This window comes from Ursus arctos, unplaced genomic scaffold (genome assembly GCF_023065955.2).
Source record: "Ursus arctos isolate Adak ecotype North America unplaced genomic scaffold, UrsArc2.0 scaffold_16, whole genome shotgun sequence".
Taxonomy (NCBI): domain Eukaryota; kingdom Metazoa; phylum Chordata; class Mammalia; order Carnivora; family Ursidae; genus Ursus; species Ursus arctos.
Genome location: NW_026622830.1, coordinates 659,265 through 667,638, shown reverse-complemented (window position 1 = coordinate 667,638; position 8,374 = coordinate 659,265).

Genomic DNA, 8,374 nt, shown 5'->3' with positions numbered 1-8,374 from the left:
ATGGAGCCACTTCCAACTACAAGAGGAAGCACGTTTAACATTGCTCTGGGCCCACGAGTCTTGGAGCAATCTCTCACACAGCAACAGAGCGCGGATACGCCAAAACCATTCCTCAGTGAAATGCACCTGTACCGAGACCGGGTCAGCATCACGTGGGGAGGGGCAATAATGGAAGCTTCCCATCTAACTCCGGAAGCTGGCTGGGTGCACCATCGTTAATTATGCTAGGAGCCTGAAGATGCATAAGCATCAAGTACTAGGACATAATAAAGTCTTCCATCAGTAATAGCAGCAACAGAAGACCTAGGGATGAGCTTAACAAAAAACATGCAAAAAAACCTGAAATGTTCCCAAGAGACACAACAGAACACCACTGAAAAGGGAATGGAATACTACGTTCATGGATAAGGAGACTTAACAAATTACGTAAAGATATTAGTTCTTCCTAAACTTATCTATGAACTTAATACAATCCCAATAAACATACTAAGAAGAGTTGGGGGATAGACAAGCTGATTTTAAAATTCATTGAGAAAAGCATCACACAAACAAGCAAGAATGGGCAGGAAAATTATTACAAAAAAGAGTAACTGAAAACTGAAGACAGATCACTCCCAAACTCATCTTACAAGCCCAGCATTACCCTGATCCCAAAGCCAGATAAGGATACCACAATAAAAGAAAATTAAACCCCAGGACGCCTGGGTGGCTCAGTCAGTTAAGTGTCTGCCTTCGGCTCAGGTCGTGGTCTCAGGGTCCTGGGATCGAGCCCCACATCAGGCTCCTTGCTCAGCAGGGAGACTGCTTCTCCCTCTCCCTCTGTCCCTCCCCCTGTTTGTGCTCTCTCCTTCTCTGACAAATAAATAAATAAAATCCTTAAAAGAAAGAAGAAGAAAATTAAAGACCAATAGCCCTGATGAATATAGATACAAAAATTCTCACCAAAATACCAGCAAACCAAACTCAACAGTACATTTAAAGGATCATCCACCAGGACCAAGTGGGATTTACCCCTGGGATGCAAGGATGGTTCAACATCTGCAAATCGATAAAAGTGATACATCACATTAATAGAACAAAGGATGGGACGCCTGGGTGGTGCAGTTGGTTGAGCGACCAACTCCTGGTTTCGGCTCAGGTCGTGATCTCAGAGTCGTGAGATGGAGCCCTGTGTCTGGCTGTGTGCTCAGCACACAGTCCACCTGAGATTCTCTCTCCCTCTCCCTCTGCCCCTCCCACTTGTGTGTGCACATGCGCTCTCTCTCTCAAAGAAATAAATAAATCTTTTTAAAAAATAGAATGAAGGATAAAAATCATATGAGCATCTTAGTAGATGCAGAAAAAAATTTGACAAAACACAACACCCTTTCATGATAAGAACACTCAATAAACTGGACACAGGAGGAATGTTCCTTGCACAATAAGCACCATATATGACAAGCCCACAGCTAACGTCCTAGTCAGGGGAGAAAAGTTAAAAGCCTTTCTTCTAAGATAGGAACAAGACAGGGATGCCCACTTTCATCATTCCTATTCGACATAGCACTGGAAGTCCTAGAGAAGTAAGAGAAATAAAAAGCATCCATATCAGAAGGGAACAAGTAAAACTATTTCTGTTTGCGGGTGACATGATCTTATATATAAAAAACCCTAAAGACTCCACTAAAAAAACCTGTTAAGTGATAAATGAATTCAGTAACGTCCAGGACACAAAATCAGCATATACAGAAATTGGTTGCATTTTTATACACTAACAACAAAACTATCTGAAAAAGAAATAAAGCAATCCCACTAACAATAGTATCAAAAATAATAAAAATTTAGGAATAAATTTAACAAAGGAGGTGAAAGATCTGTACACTGAAAACTGTAAGACACTGATGAACAAATTGAAAAAGACATACAGAAAAAAATGGCAAGATATTCCATGCTCATGGATTAGAAGAATTCATGTGAAAATATCTGTACTACCCAAATCAGTCTACACATTCAATGCGATCCCAATTAAAATTCCAATGGCATTTTCCATAGAAATAGAAAAAACTACCCTAAAATTTATTTGGAATCACAAAAGACCCGAAATAGCCAAAGTCACACTAAGAAAAAAGAACAAAGCTGGAGGCATCACACTTTCTGATTTCAAGGTATAATACAAAACTATAGAAATCAAAACAGTAAGGTCTCGGCACGAATACAGGCACACAGACCAGAGAAATAGAATGGAGAGCCCAGACATAAGCCCACACATATATGGTCAGCTAATTTTTTATAAAGGTGCCAAGAACACACGATGGGGAAAGGACAGTCTCTTCAATGCATAGTGTTGGGAACACGGGACATCTGCCTGCAGAAGAATGAAACTGGTCTCCTTCTTAGACCACTCACAAAAATTAATTCAAAATGGATCAAAGATTAAATGTAAGACCTAAAACCATAAAACCCCTAGGAAAAAGACATGGGGAGAAAGATCCTTGACATTTGTCTTGGCAATGCTTTCCTGCATGGGACACCAAAACCCCTGGCAGCACACCCTACAGCAAACACGTGGGACAACATCAGACTGAAGAGCTCCGCAAAGGAAGCCATCAATAAATTGAACAGGTACCTACAGAATGCAAAAAGATATCCGCAAACCATATAGCTGGTGAGGGGTGAATATCCAAAATACATAAGGAACTCACACAACTCAATAGCAAAAAAATAAATAACCAAATTTATACATGGGCAAGGGACCTGAACAGACACATTTCCGAGAAGACATACAAATGGCCAACAGGCGCGTGAAAAGATGCCCCCCCATCGCTGTCATCAGGGAAATACAAACCAAAAGCACATGAGATCCCGCCTCACACTGGTCAGAATGGCTAAAACGAACAAGTCAGGAACGGACAGCTGCTGGAAGGGTGTGGGAAAGGGGACGCTTCCTCTTGCACCGCTGGTGGGAACGCAAGCTGGTGCAGCCACATGGAGAACGGCGTGGAGGGTCCTCAGAAAGGTGAAAATAGAGCCATCCTACACCGGCGATCGCACTCCTGCGTATCTACCCCAAAGATACAGAGGTAGTGAAAAGAGGGGGCCCCTGCACCCCAATGCCCACTGCTGAGGGTCGCCCCTCCCTCACTGGCACCCCCTCCCCTGTGCCCTGAAGGACTCTGAGGAGGCATCTGAAATGTGGTGGAATGCAATTTTTCCCAAGAAACCTTGTTAAAGAAGAAAATTGAAGTGACCACAACGCACCCTGGGTTTTTAAAAAAAGAACTGAAAAGTATATAAAGTTCGGGGGCGCCCGGGTGGCTGAGTCGGGTGAGCACCTGACTCTTGATTTCAGCCCAGGCCGCGATGTCAGGGTCGTGGGATCGAGCCGCTGTCTCTGTCGTACATACGTAGAGAGAGTTCTGAACTCAGTTACAGAAAAGAGAAGAATCAGAACGGTCGGCCGGGACGGAGGAAGACTGACGTCTTTTCCTCTACCTTCTTGGACGTTGAGTTTGTACGGTTTCTATTCCTCATTCAAATACAAACGAAAAGTGTAAAAGGCATCAGGCACTGAATCGTGAACTCTTGCCAAGTATCCGGTTCTCCGCCCTTTTCCCGTGGTCCCTAAGCCGGGAAGACAGCCCCTCCCCTTCTGGCCTCGCAGATCCTTCAGATGCTGATGGTGACCACCTTGTCCTCTTCTGCAAAGATCCCTCCCTGAAACCCAGACCCACACCTCACACTGCGCTAGGCCCAACCCTCCTCCTCCTGCTCCCCGCAGCCTCCCTGTTCAACAGATGAGCACCCTATCCTCCCAGGTGCCCAGGCGTCCTGGACCCTCTGGCATTCTACCTCCAACCATCGGCAAATGCCCGGCTCCAAACCCAAGCAGCCCCAGAAAACAGAGAGCCCTGCAGCAGCCTCTGAGCCCCCGTGTCCACATCCCTCCCTGCTATGAACACAGCAGTCCTTTCCAAACTCTGCTTGGCTACCCAACTGGGAAATGCAGAGGGACAAAGGGGTGATGTTTGCAACCATCACAGTAATAACTGAGACAGGGTACTCATGCAGCCTCGAGGCATCTCCCCTGGGATACCTCGCGCTTACTGCAGGGAAACCGTCGGACCTCTCCCGGCCTTGCCATCGGGGCTCACATCACCAGCAACAGGACACACTGATACCACGCCCCCCAGGCACGGTGCTTGGAGGACACACCCCACGCCCGTGGTCCCAGCCCCAAAATGCAAACCCTCACACCAATCCAAGGAGGTATCACAGACTCTACGAAATGACCAGATGGCGAAAGACCACGAAGGGCTGGAGCGTTGCAGACTCTCAGACTAAAAGCCTATAAATATATATATATAGTAGGAGACGGTTAAGGGAGAAATGTGGATGTGGGCTATCAGTAACGTGGCATCAAGGCAAGTCTCCTGGTTTAATGAGACAAAGGACATGTGTTAGGACGCAGACACTAAGGGGTCAGCAGTAAAGGGCTCGAGGTCTGCAACTTGCTCCCAGACGGGTCAGACACAAGTTTACTTATATAGTGAACCAAATGGGACAAGACTAGAAACCGGTGAACCTAGATGAAGAGTTTACGATGCCCTCTGCACCATGTCTCCAACTCTAGTGTAAGTTTGTTTGAGATGATATCAAAGTAAAAAGTAAATAAAGCATTAGCCAACAACTCCCCCAGTTAACCAGGCCTTCCTCACCCAGAGAATTTCCTAGTGGATAAAGCTCGGCCCTTTGCCCTCTGCCATCACCAGAGCCGCTGGGAAAGCCCCAGACACCCCTACCGGCATCACTTGAGCGTGGAGCTCCCACCGGGGTCCCTGGTCTGGTCTCAGCTCGTCTGAGCAGGCTCTGGTTACGGTCCACCAGAAGAGAACTGAACACCCAGGTACGGGCTCCCAAGGACCCTCCCAGGGACCCACCCAGGGGCCCTCCCGCCAGCCAGAAGGTCACATCCTGGCCTGGGACCAAGGAGGCGATCGAGTCTATGAGTGGGAGGGTCCTAGTTTCGCCTGGGGGCAGGGGCACAGCCTCGAGGGTGCGTGGGGGCCATCCTACCTGACGGGGGCACCAGGAAGGAAGAGGTGTCACCACAGGAAAGGTCTACACAGCCCAGTTGTCCCAGCTGCTCTCCCCACCCCAGCCCTACAGCAGCTCTGCACCACCCTGCCCCGTGCACCCCCACCCCACACTTGAAACCCCTCCTGGAACCCCCAGGCCAGGCCCTGAACCCCTAGAGAGTGAGCTTTGCAGAGCTGATGAGGGTGGTCACTGTGAAGACTGAGGTCAATCCCAAAAGCCCTGGGTGCCCCCAGAACAGGGGAGAGGCGCCTGCCAGCCCGGCTGGGGGCGGGGCCTCCTGCCGCTTGATCAGACTCCTCCCCACCAGGTCCTCTAGGGTGACACGCTGGGGGCAGGGCTCTTCCCGCAGCTGGAGGGCGTGTCTGCACTCCCTACTGGGGGTTGGTGCTCTTGGGCGCCCTACGGAAACGGCTTACAGCCCCAGCCTCCAACCCCCCCCCCCCCCCCCCCCCGCCTGTCCTCTCTATTCGGCTGGACGCCTGGTGTGCTCTGTCAGGTGGGCTGTACCGCCTTGACCCCCAGCCCACCGGCGGCGGCGGCAGAGAGGGAAGCCAAAGTTCAGCACCGTCTGCCGCCGAGCAGGGTGCAGGTTGAAGGATGGGAGGCAGGTCCTCAGAGGCCAGAGTCCCGGGTCTCCTCTATGGAGACACAGACGTGGCCAGAGGCTCAAGTCCACAGGCCTGACCTCTGGGCCTCCCTCCTCAGCATGCAACCAGCCTGCCCTGTCACCTCCCAGGCGAGGTTCAGTCCCCAGTCACCCGTTGCCTCCAGGACCTGGTGTGTTCAGACGGGATGGTCGCGGAAAGGGCAAGTTCAGGACAAGGAACGCTGACTGCATGGCAGGCCCTGGGCAGGCTGAGGAGACACGGGAAGTCCCCTGCCATCCAGAAATGTGGGGTGCTGGCCACAGCGTCACTGCAAATGTCAGGAGAGCACCCAGCACCGACCCACCGCCCGTCCGCTCGAAGGGGCAGGCTTTCCAGCCCCTGGTGCCGGCAGCACAATAGACTGCGGAGGACCGGGCCTCAGCTCTGCCTCTCACCACACAAAACGAACTCCCGCGGGTCCTCTCAGGGTCAAGGCCCAGCTGGGAGGCTTCTGCGAGAAAGCAGAAGGAACCATCACAGCCTCGGGGTAGGCGAAGGTTCCTTTGAAAGAACAGGAGGGGCGCCTGGCGGCTCCGGGGGTGGAGCGTCTGCCCTCCGTTGAGGTCATGATCCCGGGGTCCTGGAATCGAGTGCCGCGTCGGGCGCCCTGCGTCTCCCTCTGCCTCTGCCCCTCCCCCTGCTTGTGCGTGCTCTCTGACAAATAAAATATTTTTAAAAAAGTAAAAGGAAAAGTTGAGAAACTGGATTTCATGAATATCAAAAATCTCTATTCTTCCAAAGACACCCATGAGAAAAACCAAAAAGGAAGCCATTGACCGAAGAAAATATTCCAAATGCACATATCTGATGAAGGGCTGCATGCAGGTTATTTTTTAATCTTAAAACTCAGTATTTGTAAAGCACTCTTTTAAAAATGCACAAAATATTTGAAGACACACTTCATACAGGAAGAGGTACAAATGAGCGCGAGCACATTAGAGAGGCGCCCAACGTCCCCGGTCGCCGGGGGTGCGGATCAAGTGAGACGCCCCTCGGCACACAGACGGCCGGCCTGAGAGGGCCGGAAACCCGCGGCCTGCAGAGGATGCGGGAGCGGTGTCACACGCGGCGCTGGCCGGCGTCCAGAGTGGCACAGCCCCTTTGGAGGACAGTGGGGCCGTCTGATAGCTCAATGAGCACCTGCTTCTGAGCCAGCGATTCTACTCCTAGGTGTGTACGCGAGGGAGAGCAACGTGCATCTGCATTCTCGGGTGTGCGTGTGCGTGTGCGCGAGGGAGAGAGAGAGCGCGAGAGAGAGCGCGGAAGCACGAGCGGGGAGAGGGGGAGGGAGGATCTCAAGCAGACTCCATGCCCAGCACGTAGCCTGATGCCGGGCTCGATCTCACGGCCCTGAGATCAGGACCTAAACTCAAACCAAGAGCTGGGCACTCAAGGATTCCCCCCCCCGCCCCCCCGCAGACGCCCTGCATCTTCCTTCTTAAGGAGCCTGGGCCGGGGAAGCGCCTCCTGCTGGCTGCAGGGGGTGGTGGCTGTCCTTCTACTGGGGCCTGCGGGTTCATGGTGGCTTTACTCCTTGTCGCCAAAGTGGAAACAACGCAAACGTTCACGGTCAGGCCACAGGATAAACAGATTCTGGTGTGTGTGTAGTGACATGCCATGCAGGAAGCCACGGCACCGCCACCAGTGCTCACAGGAGCGTGGATGGATCCCAAGTACGTTCTGTCGAGCGAAAGCAGCCAGGCCCGAGAGTATTTAATGCATGACTCCGAGTAGATGAAGGCCAAGAACAGAGAAGTTATGACGACACCAGGTCCATGGCACACGAATCCATCCTACGCTCGTGGTGCAGGCACCTTAAGCAGACAGAAGTCACGTGGAGTCTGACCTGGAAATCCATGGGTCCTGGCTGAGGCCACGGCAAAAACTGTCTTGCAGAAGAGTGTCCAGCTCAGCCGTTCCAGCAGACAGGAAACCACTGGATGGCCCCTTCCCCAGCTCTGGCCCCTCAGGCCACCAAAGAGAGAGTAGGACCCAGACGTGGCTCAGATGGAGAGAAGCTGTCCCAGGCAACGTGGCTGCACAACAAATGACCCCCAAACTCAGTGAAATAAAACCACCATTTATTATGCTCACGAGGCCTGCAGGTCAGAAACTGGAACAGGGCCCAGCTCTGTTCAGAGCCTCAGCCAGAAGATTCATGCTCTGTGGCTGGGGTCATCTGGGGCCCCGCACTCCAGGCCTGGCACGTGGGCTGGGGGCTGGAACCGCAGGGGCTCCTTGAGTATCTGTCTCTGTGTCTACGTGGGCTCCCCAACCTGGCAGCTCTGGCTGTAGAGCAGGCACAGTCTGAGAGAAAAGAGAGAAAGCGGCAGGTGGAACCCCTACTGCCTTTTCCCGGCCCAGCCTTGGAAGTCGTATGCATGACTTCTGCCACGTCCTGCTCGTTCAAAGCGAGTCCCTAAGGCCAGCCCACGGCAAAGGGAGGGAAATCCAACCCCAGCTTCTGTGGGGGGAGTGTCACAGAACTTGTGGACCACACAGTAGGGAAAAGGGAGGAAAGAAAAGAGCAAGCCAACCCAGGAGAAAGCGCAAGTCAAAACAAATCCTCACAAACACGGCAGCCTCCTAGACAACTTGATAAGAGACTGAATCCAAATGTACCAGTAATTACAATAAACGTAAAAGGACTA